At 38.2% G+C, this 17565-nt stretch overlaps 1 long non-coding RNA gene across 1 annotated transcript; it reads right to left on the minus strand.

Annotated features, from left to right (window-relative positions):
* Window positions 1–10279: 10279 nt before the first annotated feature.
* On the minus strand, window positions 10280–11241 carry LOC122464260. The gene is made up of 2 exons (XR_006288206.1): window positions 11195–11241; window positions 10280–10413 (listed from the first exon to the last, which is right to left on the minus strand). It is a non-coding gene; the product is annotated as an uncharacterized LOC122464260 (long non-coding RNA).
* Window positions 11242–17565: the final 6324 nt, after the last annotated feature.

Raw genomic sequence — 17565 nt, forward strand, 5'->3', positions numbered from 1 at the left:
GTAAGGTATTCACTGTCTCTAAAGGCATGGAAAACACAAAACACAGCCAATGCTCTATCCCATTGTCCTATTTTCAGATAATTTTGCCACAATTTCCTCCCCTCATCAGTGTGTAGCAGAAGGTAGCATGTGGCCCATAAAATGTAGGCATGAGTGATTAGTGTAATAATAAATAGTGTATTTACACAGTGTAACAGCTGGATGGTGGCACTGCAAAATCAACTATTTTGACACTGAGCAATTTAGGCTTTGGATGTGAATATCATAAAAATTAGAGAGAGAAAAGACCATTTAGGTCATCTAATCCATTATCTATTGCTTCGGTTCTGTACCTATGATGAATGCTTTGGGGGTCAAAAATTACTGGATCTTTGTGTATTAAACACAGAATGAACATTGGGATTTTTTGTTTCTTTCAAATTAAATATTAGACTGTTTGCACACAGGCACAAAGATTCAGTCTCTGCAGCCACATGAAATACAAACTTCTCCAAAGAGAGAGCCAAACTGAACAGACCCAAAGAAATAGCTTTTGACTGAACACAACTGGGGGGAGACAACTGTAAGTAAGCAACTGAAGTAAGCTCACTGGGTAAAATGTATACCTGTGTATGGAATCCTTACAAGATCTATGTGCCAATTAAATCCCTCTTAAGCTTTGTGTGGGTCATTTGCACAAGGATGAATTTCACTTATAGCATATTCCTCATAAGACAAACAGTTATGCATGATGGCTATTTATTATCCTTGATCATTATTATTGTTATATTTATACCAACGTTTTGTATTAAAAGTGACAATCAGCTTGCATTAATCTGTCTGGTGTGCTTTCCTGCCAAAATCATTTTAAATGCAAAGTACAAAGTACTTTAAAGTACAAAGATTATCATTGCTTTTACTGGTATTTGGTAACATAAGCATGGAATTGCAAATGTTTGCTATCTTTCTGAGCAGGGAAATATTAATTGCCATTAGATATCAAGTAGAAATCTGGATGACACCTGGCAGTCAAACAAAAGCATGCCCAGCTGTCATACCTGAATAGTTTGGATTCATTGCCAGTCATTACCTCTCTGCCGGTTTTAATTCATTATTTCAAACTTAGACAGCAATACCTGAAAGTTGAAAGTTCCACTCAGACTTTGTTCTCTTGATTATAGAATGGTGAAGATAATAGTAATAAAAATAGTAGTGAGTGCTATCCCATATCTGTGCAGCACTATGCACTCTTAGCAGATTACTAACAAAAGAGAAAATCAAAGAAAAAGGCAAAAGACTAACTCAGTATTTCTTCTGTGTTGTTGTAAATAACTCATTATGAATTGCCTTTCCTTTGATGGGAAGAGATATGGGACATGAGTAGAGAAAGCAAAATAACCCAGCAGCTGCATCTCTTATCAGGTGATGAACATTGTCCAGAAGAACAAGGAAGTCTCAAAAGCATGTGATGCTGAGATAATCATCACTTCACCATAAGGACCACAGAGTCAAATTCTGATCCAAGTTTCACTAGTAGCAACCTAGAGTTACTCCAGATTTTCTACAAAAGTCAGAGTCTTGCCTACTTGACACTTGCAGTCTGGCCTGGAATGGCAAACGGGACAGAAAGGCCAGGTTAATGCTGACATATTTTGTTTTTGCTTTCCAGGATTCTAGTCAGTGACCCTTGAAAGTTCTTATTCTGTCAAAATAAAAATACCAGAAAATAAATCTAATGAAACAAAAAATTTAAAAAAAAAAATGGGGTTGAACTAAACATTTATAGGAACCAACCTATCAGGATCTTGTTTTAATTATCTTCTGATCTACATTTTGGACACTCATAGACACTTTTTTTTCAGGCTCCGGAGACATTGACGAGATATTAATCTTGACAAACAATATCGCCAGCTTCTGATATACCATTATTGGTCATATACTGTAGTTTTACTGTAATGACTGTAGTTTAATCATGGTTTTAATATTCATTTTTTTCAATTTGGAATATGCTAGATAAGTTTATCCCTTTAGATTAACTACTAATTATTTCACTGATAGAATTCAATGTCTATGGACATTCCATGTAAATTAAACTACTCATTGCTTTTGCAAAACTCAAGTTATTAATGTGTTCATCTCTGAGTCCTTGTTTATTTCCCTTCATTATAAATGATTTATGCGATTCATTAGATTCTGGTAATTATCATTTTAAACTCATAACTCTGTTATTTATGCAAGCTTTGCTGGTGTTGATGAAAAACACTGCAATTTACAAGACAGGTTTGATAAGTTGTATATACAGGATAATGAAGCCAGTCAAAGGATGGTAAGGCACATTGTATTTTATTCCTAGAAATACTGTAGCTGGAAATTGCTTATAAAATAATTACCAAGTATTAGGTCTGTTAATACTTTTTCTAAAAGAAAACCATGGAGAAAAAGAGCTTAGATCCATTTTTGAAATGATTATTTCTAGACTAAACAATGTAGTTAAACAAATCTGAAGAGCTGTGCAAACACAACAGTGATGTTAATTTAAAGAATAGATGGGCTAGTTTTAATTGATAGGTTTTCTACCAATTTAACACATTAGCTACAGAAAGGAGATATTGAATGGTCAACTGTTGGACCACTCAGCGATCCAGGAGCCACTCAGCAGGGCTCTCATCTTCCCGTGCACCCCATTCCCACACCCACCCCCTCTCCTAAAAGGCTGGAACTCACCAAGTTAGTCTTCCCCAGCTAAGGTTGCTGTAATCAGTAAGGGATCCTGGGAGCAGGCAGAAGTCTTCTCTTGTCCCTACCACCTCCGAACATCCATCAGCCAAGGAACTTCAGAGCAAGGTTACCAGCAACTTCTTTAGTCACCTACCTCTTAAAAGCCCCAGGATAAGTAGATCAGCCAGTTTTCCTGCAGCCAGAAGCAGCAGTACCATAAAGTACTCCAGTGTGCGCAGCACTTCTGCCATGATTGTATATTCTGTCAACTTGCCTGTTTCCACATTAACATCTCCACAAAGTTGCACGTTAAATCACACATCATTGCTGATAATCTTCCCAGAACGTACCACCTCTCTGACACTCTTGGATTCTTTTGATTAGCTTTGTTTACTTCATTAATTAATCCGGCCATCTGTGATTTCCTAGCCATTTAATTAAGGGCTTCTAATTGATCCAACACAGAGAATTGGTTGCTTCTAGCAACCTCACACTTCCATGTTCAGTAGCTTCAGCTTCCAAACTGAGCCAATCTAACCCTTAGTGATCTTCCTTCTCACCTTCACCTTTTGAGCTTCAGCCCTGGATCAGCTTTCTCTGAGTAGAATATCCACTAACTCAACCTTGCCTTCACTTAGCATTGCTCTGAACTGGACACCACCTCATCTCCCTTAACTTCCAGCCCTTTGCCTGGCTTTTCAATGCCTATGACTTCTCTGCCACTCTCAGTTCCTTCCTCTCTGCTCTGTTCTCCCTCTTCCACTGATTCAGTCTGCCACATGCTTAACACTTATACCACACACCCCCTTGCTTTGTCTCACCAAGACCCAAACCTGGCTCATTCCTAACATCCAGTTGTACCACTGGAGAAAGTCTCTTGTATATGCAGTTTTGCCATTTTTATTTTCAAGCAGGACTCCTCCACTCTCATTTATTCACATACTCACAGTCTTAGACATCTGTTCACCACTTTTGATGCTTTTCTACAGTCTGTGCCTCTTTCCATGCTCCCTCTTCACCCTCCATGCAAGATCTTGTCAACTTCTTCTAAGACAAGATCAAGATAGTCTGACATTACCTTCTTCTATTTCTTCCCCTTCTTTTCTCTTTCTAGATTTTCTGTTCTACTATTTTGGTTTATCCTCTTTTGGATCTCCTATTCTTTTTGGAGTTCACTTATTTTAAGCTATACTTTAAAAAATAGGATGTTTTGTCATTTCCTCCATGCTTCATATATGGCTTGTCTTATAAGAACAGCTAGACCATGTTAGCTCAATGGTCCATCTAGCCCATTTTCCTGTCTCTGACAGTGGACAGTTCCAGATGCTTCAGAGGGAATTAATAGAACAGGGCAGTTTCAAATGATCCATCTCCTGTTGTCCAGTCCCAACTTCTGAGGTTTATGGATACTGGAGCATGTGTTTGCATCCCGTAGCCCTTGTCTACACAAGAAAGTTGCACCAGTTAAACTTAAAGTGTAAATTTAAACCATGTTAGTTAAACTCTTGCAAGGCTTTATGTGGGCACCTATTTTGGTCTAAGAGTGGCCTGTTTTGGTTTAGTGGGTTTAAACAAAAGTGAAATAAGCTACTTTTAAACAGAAATATGTGTCCACACAGGTAATTTCACTGATTTACCTAAATCAGTTTACAAACCCATATAAGTAAAATATGTGCAGCTTTCTCTTGTAGACAAATCCTTAGATATAAGTTCTTTGAGGCAGGGGCTATGTCTTATTGTATGATTGTAAAGCTCTTAGCATGTTGTTTTTCCACAAAACAAATAATAACTACAAAGGAAATTCATCACTAACACCAGGTTTTAACAGAGCAGCTTTTTTACCGTGTGCTATAATAAAAAAATTATACTGACCACGTTTGATATAGCTTTATTAGATTCACATGCACTGTCTTTTAGAAATCTATTGGGTGAGCTTCAGTAGCAGAATTATCACACACGCACACACAAAATTGTTTTTTCAGCATTCAGCTTTGCTACCCAGAAACTTCCATGAATGTCTCTGTTTAGAGGAGCACTCCCTACCTGCCTTCTGCAGGGGAAGAATAGCTGTTCTGAGAAGGGAGCAGGAGGCACTCTCAGCCTTCAGGGAGCTAAAAAAATACTGAAGGACACTTCTCCTCCCCTCCTTTCTTTATTGGTTCACTTCAAGGGGTTGGTTATTAATTTGCTGTCAGGGTGTATGTGTGTGTGTGTGTGTGTGTGTGTGTATATATATATATATATATATATGGAGGCTCATAAGACCAGGCAGAAGCCAGAAAATTAGCCAATCAGAAAGCAAATGATGATTTCCTCTATGTGCTGGGCGTAATTTCCTCTCTTAATATAGAGATGGAGAATATGGCATAGCTTTAGAATCAGTGACATAAACTGGATCATGTTTTCTTTCTATTGGAACCACAGCTTAGCTAGCCAACAGGAGTTTGGAAATCAATCTTCCTCTTAAAAAAGTGTTCTAGGGCAGTGGTTCTCAACCAGAGGTCGAGGGCCCGCTTGGGGGCTGCAAGCAGGGCTGGCATTAGACTTGCTGGGGGCCCAGAGCAGAAAGACAAAGCCCAACCCCATGTGGCTGAAGCCCAGGGCCCTGATCCCCACCACCCGGGGCTGAAGTCAAAGCCTGAGCATACTGTATACTGCATAGTTCTCTTTGTACACTCATTTATAACTTTATAGTGAAGAAAGGATAGAAGGGAATACTACTGGGGGTTATTTTAAATAAAATATATTTTTCATTAACATAAATGTAATAATAATTTTTTCAAGCTGATCTGGTAGTTTGGATAGTTTTGAGGGGAAAGACATGCTGCAGCCATACAGTAAGTAAAGCAAGGGAGGTTATAGCACAGTAGTTTTCAAATAGCTAAGATTCAATACATGCAGCGCCTATTCAGGCACCTGGTGGCTGCTGCAATAGGCTCCAGTACTGTCCTGCAGAGCTTTTGGGAGGTGGATCTCTATACTTTACAGGTCAGTTAGCCATACTCCTGCTTCTGGCTTTCTCATGTTTTGGAGGGCGAAGAGGCACACAATGAGGCAATAGTAGTAGCCAGAGACATTCCACATGCTTGGAATACATTAAGGCACAATGCCTCTATACATTTTGGGGGAGCAAATGAAGGAGCAGCAAGAACTGCAACTCCTAATCCCTTTAATGGGGCATAGGCCGTATTCTCGGTATGTTGGACCTGATCTGCCAGCTAGAGCAGAAGTGTTAGCTGTTCCTGGAAGCAGGAGTAGAGTCATGCTCCTCCTGCTTCACCATTCTAGCACATCTAGATAGTTGATCCTCATACACAAACACAATGAAACAAACAAAAAACACACAGAGCAAAAATGCTAAATATTAACCCAAATGTTCTATATGCACAATCAAAATTATCAGGAGGTACAGGGGAAAGTAGGCAAATAAAACTTTTCATATTTTATGGAAAAAGTAACTTTTTTTTTATCTATCTGTGTAATTCCAGACCAAACTGTTTCAATTTATTAGTTTACCTTTCATCAAAATCAATGAATAAATAGCTAAATATAATTTGATTAAAATATGTACTAATCTCTTGGATGCTGGCCTGCGGACCATTTTCTAAGTCGTCTTTGGTGCACTAGAACAAAGCAAATCAAAATAAAATTATAAATCTAACTGCAAAGTCTGATTAACATAAGAGAGAACAAGATCTCTGAGTTATGAGCCTGAAACCAATCTTCCTGCGGTGAACAAGCAGCAAATTGCATTTATGGCTGCATGAGGAAGCTAAAGTTGAAAGGTCGAGATTTCTTTTCATGCTTCATCTGTAATTCAAAAGGAAAGGGTACAAAGAAGGGTTATTTTCATCTGATTAACTGGATTATATTTGAATAGTATGCACTTTATTTTTAATTACATTCTCTGAAACCCTAATCGGAAGTTTGGGTGCAATCACATATGAAAACCTGATGGAAATTAAAGTTCAGGCATTCTCTGTAAATGAAGGAGTATAAAAAATTTCTAATATTTTCATATTTTTACCATTTACCCCCTATTTGAAAATTACAGTTGAAAACAAAGACAACCTTCTATTCAGAACGCTGATAATAGCCTAAACCAAACTGTTCTTACTCAGGCAAAATTCTTATTAGCTTCAATGATAAGCTAATCAGTGTTCAGAATTGAGACCATAGGTAATAAGTTAGGAGGCTTTAAAGGTTAAATTCTGCTGCTGTTATTTAAGAACATTCTGATAACTCCTTGACTGGATCCATTAGAAGTTATTGATTTTTTTTTTCAAATTGAACACACACAATTAAAAACAAAAGACAAAGTACTTGGTTTATTTATTGGACTAGTGTAATTCAGTTTTAATTGTAATATTAGTTCACAGTTTACTGTAATACATTTTGGAAAAAAGTAAGAAATCTTAATAACATGAGATCTCATTAAAAGAATTGCTGTTCAGTCTTTCTTGGGACATTGAGACTCCTGTTTTTCTATATGAATTATGGTGTCTGTTTATGCACACACAGACATGAGCTAAATGTAAGTTGATTATTCTACTATGGTCTACAAACTGCTTACTTTATTGGTGAGTAGTTCTGGCTAGGTTAGAGGGACTACCTGTATGAATAAACTGAGTGGTATTTGACCTTCGGTTGCTTATAACTTTAACTGTTTGGACTAAAATTTTCCATGTCAGGTGTCTGCCTCAGGCTGATTAATTTCAGTCAAAATGGTTCACACATTGTTTGAGAATGAGGCTTGGAAAATATGTTGTTTTGGTCACTTTAAAAAAAGGTCTTGAGATCTTTTATTTGCCCTCATGCTTTGGAGCAGGGATGTGAAATTTGGCAAAGGATGGGTTTTGAGTCAGGGATGTACTTTTTTGTATACCAGTGAAAATCCACCCAAATTTCCACATTTGCAAGCCTCTGAAAAATTTCTCCTTGCACATGCTCCGTAGAGACTTGCTAGTTTGACAGTTAAAATCTTTGATAAGGCCATCCTCACTGAGCATGCTCTCTAGTGCTGATGAGATTACACATGTACCATCCCTACAAAGAGACTGTAAGTGTAACCAAATTGCAGACTTACAATGTGATATCCTTAAATAATGCTCAGCATTGGCCTTAGGCTGCTCTCTTCGAAGTAAACAGAAGTTTTACCATTTACTACAATGAGAATGATGTTATTCCAATGGCTACTGATTTTGAAAAGCCCACCCTTAAAGAACAGTGTCACAGAAAAAGACAACAATAAATATATGTTGTATAAAAATAATGGAAGAGTCTCTGGCATGATACTAATCTTTATTTATACAAGGAGAGTCAGAACGGCTAATTCATGTGTATAATGTGATTTAACCCAATGCTGAAAAATTTAAAGATCCGACACCCACTGTAACTCACTCCTATATTCATATATCAAATGTAAAAACAAAATCCACTAATGTTAATGCAATGTTAGTACCCTGAGATCAAGTTCTCAAAAGTTAACAAATTATATAAATTAAGGTTGCTCAGCCACATATACTCCTGAATATTTTATGGTATTCACAAGTAAAAAAAAGTGATACATTACAGATTAAATTTAGTAAGGCAAGAAGGAATAGAAAAAGGTGCATATGCATAATATTAACATGACGAGATAATCCTAGCTTTTGGTGATTTCTCTTTTTTTTTTTTCTCTGAATGGATGAACATAACTTCAGGATTTAGATTTTTGGTATATAAATCCAGTTATTTTTGTTCAGAACTTATCTCCCATTAATGTCTTTAGTATTTGCTTAAATTCAAGTTTCATGTATATTCTTGAAAATAGTCTTATTTACAGAGATAGTTACACACATTGAAAACAGAAAAGGTACACATGTAGCTGAAGTCAGTTCATTTTGTTTGTCTGAGCATATATATTACTTTATAAATTTATGAGGGAGAAACCAAGCATGCAAAATTTCAGCCCCAAAGGGAAATGTTGGGGAAGGATACAAGCATGTCAAAATAAGTGGGTCGGAGGTGAAACTGCTTTGCAACCTTAACTGCAACAGTGGTAATAACTCCCTGCTATAATATTGTGGACCAAATTCCACAGTAGTTGTTCCTTATCCAGGCAAAACTCCAAAAGAAAAAGAGAGAAAGCCAGAAAATTGAAATACTTTCCAGTAAAAAAAAATTGTGGTTTTGGAGAAAAAAAATATCATTGCAAGCTGTAATGAAACTTCAAAAACATGATTGTTTGTTTTTTTGTGGGAAGGGTTTTCAAGAAAAAAATTGTTTCACGAGAACCATAACATAATGTCAGGTTTCAGAGTAGCAGCCGTGTTAATCTGTATCCGCAAAAATAAAAGGAGGACTTGTGGCACCTTAGAGACTAACACATTTATTTGAGCATAAGCTTTCGTGAGCTACAGCTCACTTCATCGTTTTCCACTGCGTGCATCCGACGAAGTGAGCTGTAGGTCACGAAAGCTTATGCTCAAATAAATGTGTTAGTCTCTAAGGTGCCACAAGTACTCCTTTTATTATAACATAATGTGTTATCTTTCTGGCAACCTGGCTGGAAAGCTCTTATCAATTTCACAGTCTTCCATCCCAACTGCAAGGGCTCTCCCTCTCTCTTTCCCAGAGCTGGAGATAGATTGCACCCAGACTGTCTGCCTGAGCATCCCTCTGGGAAACTGTCATACTGCCTGAAATGGCTGACGACCATGAGTGCCTTACTCAGGGCAGCCTGTCAAAAATAGGGCAGACACCCCAATCTCATGGTATGTTCTATAACTAGATTTCACCAACGCAGTAACATCTGTGAACTTGTGGATCACTGTAACAGTCTTACGATGGAGTCACATGCAATCCCCTTGGGCACTCCAGTCTATCTTGTCACCCAGACAAGCTGGACTTAGTGATAGTTGCTCACCTATACCAAAGATCACAAAACATGTAGGTTACTCCCAGTCCCAAGGGACCAGTCACATACTTCAGATCAGTTTGGTGTAAATGCTTACATACGGAGTGAGAATCAAGCCCTAAGAGCACACTGCTGTTATTTCCTGCTGTTAATCCCTTACTTGCTTGTTAGTATCTCAGAGCTTATGCCAAAGACAATCCTTGTAGTCAATCCTGTAATAAACTAACTAATGGTTTATTATCCAGGAAAAAAAAAAACTAGAGAGGGTTATTTACAGGTTAAAGCAAGCAAGCATATATACACAAATGAGTTACCATCTATGATGCCTAAAGATGACAGAGATGTAGTGATCTGTCAATTCAAAATGTCTTTCAGCGCGGACCCAGGGGTAACCCCTGAGTTGTCTCTGCCTTAGTTTAGTGTCTCTGGCCCTCTGACAGTTCAAAGGGTGAAGAGATGAAAAATTTTCTTGTGAACCTCGTTATCTTTTACATTTAGCCTTCCAGTCAATAAAATGAGCTCCCTGGCTGGTGGCATTTTCAAGGTGTGATAGGGAAATTCTCCAATCCTTTGTATTGTGCTGTTCCTTAATGGCCCTTTAAATCCTGATAGTCTCCTATCAAGGTGTGGGAGGCGGGGAGAGATTCCTGGGCCTGGGTTCACAAGTTTGGAGGAAACATTTTCAAAATTATAAAGCAAAACTTTCATATCTCCTTATAGCACGGAATACAGACGTTACAAGTGAGATTAAAGCATGCAGCAACTCTCAAGAATTTCATAGAGTCTAAACACTAAATACACTATTATAAGACTAATACCTATTGTCATAAATATAAAGGGAAGGGTAAACACCTTTAAATCCCTCCTGGCCAGAGGAAAAACCCTTTCACCTCTAACGGGTTAAGAAGCTAAGATAACCTCACTGGCATCTGACCAGAATGACCAATGAGGAGACAAGATACTTTCAAAGCTGGAGGGGGGTGGGGGGGGAGGTCTCTCTCTCTCTGTCTGTGTGATGCTTTTGCCGGGACCAGAGCAGGAATGCAGGTCAGAACTCCTGTAAAGAGTTAATAAGCAATCTAGTTAGATATGCGTTAGATTCTGTTTTGTTTAAATGGCTGAGAAAATAAGTTGTGCTGAATGGAATGTATATTCCTGTTTTTGTATCTTTTTGTAACTTAAGGTGTTGCCTAGAGGGATTCTCTATGTTTTGAATCTGATTACCCTGTAAGGTATTTACCATCCTGATTTTACAGAGGTGATTCTTTTACTTTTTCTTTAATTAAAATTCTTCTTTTAAGAACCTGATTGCTTTTTCATTGTTCTTAAGATCCAAGGGTTTGGGCCTGTGTTCACCGATGCAAATTGGTGAGGATTTTTATCAAGCCTTCCCCAGGAAAGGGGGTGTAGGGCTTGGGGTTATATTTTGGGCGGGGAGGGGAGGGAGACGTTTCCAAGTGGGCAGTTCCCCGTACTTTGTGTGACACTTTGGTGGTGGCAGCGTTTAACCTAAGCTGGTAAGAATAATCATAGGGGGTCTTTCATGCAGGTCCCCACATCTGTACCCTAGAGTTCAGAGTGGGGAAGGAACCTTGACACCTATTTTGAACAAAAATAATATAAAGGTGAACTGGTTTGGTTTTCAGCTGTCAGTTCTTCGCTAATGCCTATGGCCTTGGCCAGAGCTGGTACTTGGTTTACCAAAATCAGAGAAACCTTTTGTCAATTTCATCAACAGAAAGTGAAATTGACAGGGAGTCAAACAGAGAGCCAGGTGGCCATCATTTTAATTTTCCCAAACTTCCCCCTCCCCTTTTTTTTTCCTGGCAAAACTGATCTTTTTGCCACAGAAAACTGTCATTTATTTCTCAGAAAATCATTGCAATGAAATGTTTTTGACCATCTCTTGTAGAAACCATCACTCACAGGAACGCTGAGAAACAAAATTCCTTCTTAAATGGATTGCTCTAGATAATATGCAGCACTCATTCAGAGTATTGTAGAAATGTAGGGCTGGAAGGCACCTTGAGAGGTCATCTAGGCCAGCCCCCTGAGCTGAGGCAGAGCCAGGTATGTCTGTATATTCATGTATCTTTTGTCAGCTGCACTTACCCTATGTATAGAAGTTTGGTGGTGGGTAAGTGTATTTTACAGACCAATTGGTCAAGTCCCTGCCCTTCCCGCATCCTGTTCAGCTTCTTATCACCGAGACCATATCTTTGCACAGCAGAATAGTAGTGGTGGTTCATTTTTGGTCTTGCATGCTTGCAAGTGGTACAGGATTGGGCCCTATATGTATGATGTGTTTATCAGAATGCTTTCTTCCCCACCCCTGCCCCATCTTTAGTGCTGAGTTATGCTTATTTCTTATGGACTCCTTATTTAAAGCCATCTTCAGCTTGCCTCCTGAATTTTTAGTCTGCTCTCTTAGCTTTATGGATCTTCTATGACTCTCAATTTTTTTTTTGTTTTCACTCCAGAGATGAGGCTGTTAGTATGTGCTGCAGTCATTGAGTTGCACTTTAAGAGGGAAGATTGTGAGAACTCTGGTATTTATTAAATATATGGTCAATTTATAATACTGAAAAATTACTGTTCTTTTACCATTGTTCTTACTTCTGTTATTTGTCTGCATTGCATTTCTTGAAGCTTCAAGTTATTATTATGAACCTGTCTGTGGAAGCAGGAAGTTTGTTTTGAGGGAGACTGTGTTTAGACACCTATACAAAAGCCACTTTCAAACATATTTTATTATTATTGCTCTTTCTTTAACTTTAGCAGCCTCCAGATTGATTTTTATGATCTGCCATCATACAGTATATAGTTGGTGAATTGTCTTTGGATGCTCCATCCTTCTGTACCATTATGTACATGGTGGAATTTGTAACTGTGCGGAAACCAAAAGTAATTCCTCTCTTCTCCCCCCGCCAACCCCGTCCCTCATTTTGTCATAAAATCATTCAGTAAACATTTGGCAGGTTCATTTTAGAGGCCAAAGTTTACACTTGGCTCTGTCACAAAAAAATGATCCTGTTAGGATATAGATATGCAGGCCTGTCTGCAGGGGCCTATACTTTGAGAGTTTGGGTGTATTCTTATTACTTACCTAGTTATAAAGGTATAAAAGAAAGAATCAGAATCACAGTCTGCCTGTTTATGGACCTTCTCTTACAGTGACAGTCTGAGGCCCTGTGCTTAGGCTAAGATCTTTGGCTAAACAGCAGAGGCCGCCATAAGCTGGGAAGCGAACGTTCACATCCTCACATTCCAAACTAGTCACATTGAAATAAGGCAATCTGGGGCTGTTGAAAAGGTGATCTAATCTATCACCTCCAGAGAAATGGAAGAGCCTAGATGATGTAAAAGGAAGTTTAGTTTGATAGTTTTCTGTTTGGTAAGAACTCACTTATCAATAGACACAGCTTATGTCTTTAAAGATGTAGTTGTGAAATCTTCACTTCTGTATTGTTTTATCATTATAGTTCCCACTTTGCTATTGTTTATTTGCATGGTCTCTGTCTGGTTCTGTGATTGTTTCTATCTGCTGTATAATTAATTTTGCTGGGTGTAAACTAATTAAGGTGGCGGGATATAATTGGTTAACTAATCATGTTACAATATGTTAGGATTGGTTAGTTAAATTTCAGTAAAATGTTTGGTTAAGGTATAGCTAAGCAGAACTCAAGTTTTACTATATAGTCTGCAGTCAAACAGAAAGTGTGGGGGGGTGGGAACAGGGAATGAGGGTGGGGAAATTGGAATCACGTTTTGCTAAGGGGGGGAATGGGAACAGGGACACAGGTAAGGCTCTGTTGTGTCAGAGCTGGGAAGGGGGACACTGAGGAAGGAAACTGGAATCATGTTTGCTGGAAGTTCACCCCAATAAACATCGAATTGTTTGCACCTTTGGACTTCGGGTATTGTTGCTCTCTGTTCATGCGAGAAGGACGAGGGAAGTAAGCAGGTGAAGGAATAAGCCCCAAACAGATCCTGTATCCTATAACTTTGCTAGAATGTTTGTGAGGGAGCTAGGCACTCTGGTACATAGGTACGTAAATTATGCCTGAAAGTAATTTGCAACAATAAACTGCCAGGACAAAAATAAATTTCAAGCATAAGATTAGAGACCGTTGTTTGAAAATCTGGATTATATGCTTTGGGGAACCATTAAACCTTCTTTTTCATTTTAATACTGAAAGGTGAAAAAACTTCCAAGGAATAAATTTAGATACAGATGAGAGAGAAAGTATTCATTAAGCTGTATTGATTTATTTTAAAGTAAGGTACCTACTGCCATCTATTTTGTGTTGTATTTTTGTGTAAAACACATAACTCCCTATCACATGATGCCCATGATAGCTCTGAGCACTCCAAAAGAGAAGCAAACTTCCTACTAAATAATTGTGGTATCGGTACCGCGTTCAATTGTTTATGGGAAAGTGTTATAAGATACCATAATCTTTTTCAGTAACACTTTTTTCCCTAAAGCCATACATTTTCTGAAAGTGATAGGTTATAATTTACAATGAGAACAAGCAAGGTACACCCACATATCAGCGTGTGTGTAGCAGTTCTCCTCCTTGCTACAACTATCCTAGTGGTATTGAATGCAACACAATTGGACCTGCCTGTTAAGCAAACAGTCTTCAAAAATTCTAGCTGTGAAAATAATCAATTTGTTTTTTGCCTCAGAGGACTGATTCCTCATTTTCCTATCCGATAGCCACATAAAATGACAGTATGTTCTTTCCTGAGCCTTCCTTCGTTCATGAGTGAGCTCTTATCAGGTGCATGACTTCCACCTTGTCAGACAAATAAAAGCACCGTAGTAAAACTGCATGACTCGGTGAGGTACATTTCTGATGATCTAGCAAAGAGAAAATCATTTAAGCACAGCAACTTCCTTTCCTATTCTATTTCTTTCCTTACTACCTTACTATTGCCTCCAATTTATCTGCCTTTTGATTTTCCATAAGGCCAATGAAAGGTTCACAGATAATTTTATAAACTTGGTTGCTTTTTTAAATCTGACTTGGGCAACTATTCTGAAAAGAAAAATACTGCCTCAAAAAAAGTCTATTTGCAACTGTGGGATATTTTAATGTTCATATACATATAGCTGGATCCTCAACTATTGAAATCAATGGGAATTTTGAAAAATCAAGATCAATTTTGAAAACTAAAAATTTGATTTTCTCCCAGAAAATGGAACATTTAATTGCAAAAAATATTGATTTTCAACAAGATCATTTTGTCAAAAAAATGTTGAGCAGCCCTAACCTATATGCCATGTTGAAAATTCTCGTAATTGTATTGCTGTGATTCAAGAGCAGATGGGGGAGGGGGACGGTTAGTTTTTTGAGATACAGTTGCAGACCTTGACCAACCCTAGTAGCTGATACAATGGATTGTAGTGATAATGCCTGTTAATATCTGGAGCACTTTTCCTTGCACTTAGGGAAGAAGAGCCTTGAGTGCCAACCACATTCCTTGTGGATCTAGAATGCTGATCCATGTAAAGCCTGTCCTGTCCAGAATCTATAAACCCTGTGTTAAGATAATCACTACACCTAGTGGTCAATGTACTATGGTTACAGATGAATTCAGTGGTTAGAAAGGTAACCCTTTGTGTCTATTTTGTTCGACCCCACAAAAGAAGTAAAAATTGAGCGTCCTGAGGAATGGTCTTCCTTGCAGATAACATACTGGCTAGTATATTTCCACTGTATAAAAATCCTCAGACTCTATGTTTTTTTAACTAGCACCAAAGAGAAGATGCCTCTCTGAAAGAATTGTAAATGACTTTTCAATTGGCATCATTCCTTGGGAAAAGAAGATATTTATAGAAGTAAACATTCAATTGTTGTTCCCCTCCCCCCATCCCCAAGGGTTGAGGGTATAATTTTTAAGCTAATTCTTAAAGCCTGAAGAGAGCAATTAAAGATGATGGCAGGACTGTGGTTTCTACATGATGAATAACTATATAACACATGTTGTTTGATTAAATCTCAAATGGTTTTTTTGCTGTAGAATTCCTTATTAAAGTGTGTTTCTGGGAGACGCCATGCTCCTTTTAAACTTTGCTTTGTGCACTATATTAAATAAATCAAAGGTTTATCTCATTAGAAAAATGCTTAGTGAACTTTTACTGGGGAATCAGTGGTTTATGCTGCCTGAAACAGAAACCAATAGGTGGTATGAGTGAAAGGAAAACGCTGCTGCCTTAATGGTCACCAGTATTGTCTTTCAATCCCACTTAAATTGTTAGTTTGGGGGATGAATTATGTCTCCAACAGTATATATAACCTAAGGGGATTTCTGGTGCTATGATTTTCTGCAGAAACAACATTCAGACCCTTCCAGTATTGTATCAATAGAAATATGTACCAAACTATAGCAAAAGAGCAGCAGCTGAGATGATCCCTCTCATAATCTGGGATTGTGAATTATAGAATAGAAGTCCTCACTATTCAGATTCAGGAGATATCTAATGTTGTAGTGGCTGAGATGAAACATTGATAGTTGTAGTATAGAAGCCAATAGAGTTTGCTGACATTCACCTGCACATCTACTAATGTGATATATGCCATCGTGTGCCAGCAATGCTTTCTGCCATGTACACAGGCCAACAAAGTCTCTATGCAAAAGAATAAAAGGACACAGATCAGACATCAGGAATGATAACATACAAAAGCCAGTAGGAGAACGCTTCAATCTCCCTGGATATTCTATAACAGGTTTAAAAGTAGCCATACTTCAACCAAAATACTTCAAAAACAGACTTCAAAAAGAAACTGCAGAGCTACAATTCATTTGCAAATTTAATACCATTAATTTGGGCTTGAATAGGGACAGGAAGTGGCTGGCTCACTACAAAAGCAATTTTCCCTCTCTTGGTATTGATCATTCTCATCAATTATTGGGAGTGGACCACATCCACCCTGACTGAATTGCCCCGTCAACACTGGTTTTCCACTTGTAAGGTAACTCCCTACTCTTCGTGTGTCAGTATATTTATTCCTGTATCTGTAATTTTCAGTCCATGTATCTGAAGAAGTGGGTTTTCTACCCACGAAAGCTTATGCCCAAATAAATCCGTTAGTCTTTAAGGTGCCACTGGACTTCTCATTGCTTTTGTGGATACAGACTAACACAGCTACCCTTCTGATAAGTGGTACTTTGTTCATGTAAATTCTTCATTCTACAATGGAAAGCATTCGATTATCATAGTCAAATTGAGATAATCTTGATTTGGAATTTATCATCATCTGTTGAAATTATTTTAAAAGCTCAGTAGAGAGGAGGTGAAGCCCTGTCCCTGCTGATGTCAACTGGAATTCTGCTAGGACTTCATTCAGTGTGTGTGTGCACCTGTTTCTCTTCCCAGGACCTGCATAGCCAACTGTGTGCCAAGCAGCTGCACGATTGAGAAGAAAGAAGAAATTATGTCTCCTGTGATGCAGAGCAGCTATGGAGCGGCTCTACAGAGGCTGTTCCAGCCCAGTGACTGGAATAGGATGCACAGTCCCTCATTCAATCTCCTGCAGGAGAGGGTGGGTAGATTATTCATATATAAAATAAAAGAGACTATAGCAATAAGGGAGCACTGCCCATGCCTATTTTAAAATGTATTCATAGAAAGTTGTGTTTAGATGTCATAATACTTGAAGCTTTCATGACAGTAATCGTAAAGTAAAGCACATTTGTAATGGGGGTGGTGGTGGGGGGGGGGAATACATGTATACTTCCTATCTTCCCGAATGCTCTTCCACAACCAATAAAATATGATCCCAAATTCCTAAGAGTCGTATCCCAGTTTTGCACAAGATACATGTCACATGGTTATAAAGGACATGCTCTGTGAATTGAATTGCTCTTTATATTGTGTGGGGTAGTTGAAAGGAAAAATAGAAACGTGAAAGCCTGGAAAGTGATTTAGGAAATATGGCAAGATTGCTGGAAAATATTAA

Source organism: Chelonia mydas, chromosome 2 (assembly GCF_015237465.2).
Source record: "Chelonia mydas isolate rCheMyd1 chromosome 2, rCheMyd1.pri.v2, whole genome shotgun sequence".
NCBI classification, from domain to species: Eukaryota; Metazoa; Chordata; order Testudines; family Cheloniidae; genus Chelonia; species Chelonia mydas.